General features: G+C 40.9%; 1 pseudogene; it reads left to right on the top strand.

Moving 5' to 3' along the window:
- The first annotated feature begins 263 nt into the window (after window positions 1-263).
- On the top strand, window positions 264-1,265 carry LOC150019883 (glyceraldehyde-3-phosphate dehydrogenase pseudogene; annotated as a pseudogene).
- The last annotated feature ends 2,120 nt before the right edge of the window (window positions 1,266-3,385 follow it).

Below are 3,385 nucleotides of genomic sequence, written 5' to 3'. Positions count from 1 at the left end.
TCAGCCCCCAAAACATCTAGCTTTGATAGCCAATGGGGCTTACATCCTGAAGACCCACAGACTATAATGATTGGAGAAACAGTTCTTAAATGGGGCAGGTGTACTCATGGTGGCTACACCCCAAGGCCAAGCACAGAGGCATCAGACTTAAACACCAAGTCTTCTTGCCTGTGCAATAACAATAATAATAGGGTTCTCTGCTCCTCCAGTTCTATAGACCGCTGCATTGTCCTGTGCAGTGCCAGCCTCAACCCTGAGAAACGATGGTGAAGGTCAGAGTGAACGGATTTGGCCATATTGGGTACCTGGTCACCAGGGCTGCTTTTTACTCTGGCAAAGTGGATATTGTTACCATCAATGACCCCTTCACTGACCTCACCTACATGGTCTACATCTTCCAGTATGATTTTACTCATGGCAAGTTCAAAGGCACAGTCAAGGCTGAGAATGGGAAGCTTGTTGTCAATGGAAAGTCCATCACCATCTTCCAGAAACGAAATCCCACCAAAATCAAATGGGGTGATGCTGGTGCTGAATATGTTGTGGAGTCCACTGGGGTCTTCACTACCATGGAGAAGGCTGGGGCTCACTTGAAGGGTAGAGTCAAGAGGGTCATCATCTCTGCCCCTTCTGTTGATGCCCTCATGTTTGTGATAGGTGTGAACCAAGACAAGTGTGACAACTCCATGAAGATTGTCAGCAATACCTCCTGTACCATCAACTGCTTGGCCCCCCTGGACAAGGTCATCCATGACAACTTTGGTATTGTAAAGGGGCTCATGACCACAGTCCATGCCATCACTGCCACCCAGAAGACCGTGGATGGCCCCTCTGGGAAGCTGTGGCGTGATGGCCAAGGGGCTGCCCAGAACATCATCCTTGCTTCTACTGGCACTGCCAAGGCTGTGAGCAAGGTCATCCCTGAGCTGAATGGGAAGCTCACTGGCACGGCCTTCCATGTCTCCACCCCCAATGTGTCGGTTGTGGATCTGACCTGTCGCCTGGAGAAAGCTGCCAAATAAAATGACATCAAGAAGGTAGTGAAGCAGGCATCAGAGGGCCCCCTCAAGGGTATCCTGGGCTATACTGAGGACCAGGTTGTCTCCTGTGACTTTAACAGTGACACCCACTCCTCCACCTTTGATGCTGGGGCTGGCATTGCCCTCAATGACCACTTTGTCAAGCTCATTTCCTGGTATGACAATGAATTTGGCTACAGTAACAGGGTGGTGGACCTTATGGTTCACATGACCACCAAGGAGTAAGAGCCCCCTGGACCACCAGCCTTAGCAACAAGAAGAGAGTCCCTCAGCTGCTGGGGAATCCTTGCCCCAAACTGATCCCCCAACATACTGAGAATCTCCTGACCTCTAGTTGCCATCCTAGACCCCCTAAAGAGAGGAGGGGCTTAGGGAGCAAACAACAACAACAATAACAATAATAATAATAATAATTGTTTCTTATGGCAGTCAGACTTATGTGGCACTTTCAACTAAAAATAAAAACTTGATTAAGATGTAACGAGTTAATGATTGAATTAATTAATGTGTGATTAAGAAAGAACTCCCTACCACCGGGAATGTGAACTGGATATGGGTCCTTTTTAGTGATGCGAAGTACTATCTTTTAAATAAGCCATAATTTATGTTTAACAACAAAGAAAATAAAGAGAATTTATAAGAGAGCATGGTCCCTTTCTGATAGCTAAAAAGAGACACTCAGTCATTAGTGACAGACTGAATAGCTGTCCTCTATGGATACAATTCATTCTGAACACATACGTGTGTATTCACTGGTTATAATATCACGATAATGCTGTTGGGATGTATACAGGGAGTGGAGTCTCTATCGAAAGCCAAATCTACCTATACAGTTTGCCATCGTGACTGTTAAATTCCTGAGTATAGAGGTGTGTCTTTTACACAGGTATTTAACAGGTGGTCATGAGGAATAACAAAATTAAAATTATTCTGCTGAGTTCTCAAAAGCAGAGCTATGAATGAAAGTTACAGGGAGTAGGATTCAGATTAAAAAATGGCTCTCTAGCCATTACTCATGATTACAGGTGTTCAAAGAAGACTTTTCAGAAAAATTTAGAGAGTATTATTGAATTGGGCAGAAGAAAACACAAAGATGTCTCCTGCATTGGCTTGAATGACTTTTACAGTGCTTCCAACTATAACTTCAAGCATTCTGTCCTCCAAGATTCACACATAACTGTTCAGTATGCTTATTCTTTAATATCAACATAGAAATCTGAATAACCAGTATTTTCCCACTGATTTATATTTGTATAAAGCACTCTTAACAGTATGAAAAGCTGGTAGAGTTCAAATTAAGATGCTTTATTGCTTCATCTTTAAAGACACCATGTCAGATGTTTGAAACAGGTGGGTTCTATCAAGAAATTGTCAAAGATCTTAAGACATAAGAAATAAGTCACAATGATTTCTTTATCTGGGAAAAGTGTCACTTGAAATAGAAAGAAAAAATGTAGTGTGGGAAGGTGTCTTATAGAAAATTATATTTTTCCAAAGGTAATTTTAAAATTTTAATGATGTAATCAACCATCTGATTCTGATTTCAAGTCAAGAGTAATAAAGGTTATTACAAAAAGAGAAAGTTATAGTTATTCAAATATTGATGACAGAGAATAACATCATCTACTATGCTGAGCAGAAAACAGAAGTCAAATAAAGGGAAAAAATGCTCTATGACACACATCAATTTTAGAGTGCTTTATTCCCCAGGACCATCTTAAAGCAAAATTGTGAAAACATTTCCTACTTGTGCACATAATGATCGCTATTCCATCTTTTGCATAACTTGTGTCTCTGAAACTTGGTTTCTGTCTAAGCATCTAAAGAAAGACCTTATCAGAGTAAAATACATTTTTGTTGGCATTGATATGACCTCCAGATTTGGGGTTACCAATGGCCTAAGTGAGAAGAATAGAGATAATGTGTGAACAAGGAGACAGAGGCAAGCATATAGCTGCCCTACTGTCGTTGCTCTGTTCACAGTGAGGATTGAGCCATTCTAATCCCCTTGGATTTTTTATGTACCAAAACAGCTTGGGCCCATCAACAAATTGCAGTGGCATATGGTCCAGGTTTACGAGTAATCTGGCACATGATTAAGGCAAGGGGGATGTCATCCTTCAGCAAATATTGAAAATATTGTAGAGAATTTGGTGGGCTTTTAAAAGTCAAACTGATAAAATTATAATTATTAAATACTTTAAAAATCAACCGTTTAAATCTTGTCAAAATAAAATTTTCTTTAAATGTAGGTAACCATGGTGGGGAAAAATCAATGCCCAGGGTGTTAAGAAATAGTAGGTCTGTTTCTCCACTAAAGAATCAATAGCTTGTATGCGGAGCTT

The sequence above is a fragment of the Furipterus horrens genome, unplaced genomic scaffold (assembly GCF_987537825.1).
Source record: "Furipterus horrens unplaced genomic scaffold, mFurHor1.1.pri manual_scaffold_2, whole genome shotgun sequence".
Classification (NCBI taxonomy): Eukaryota; Metazoa; Chordata; class Mammalia; order Chiroptera; family Furipteridae; genus Furipterus; species Furipterus horrens.
The sequence above is the reverse complement of the archived record's forward strand: the minus strand, read 5'-3'. Positions and strand labels throughout refer to the sequence as shown.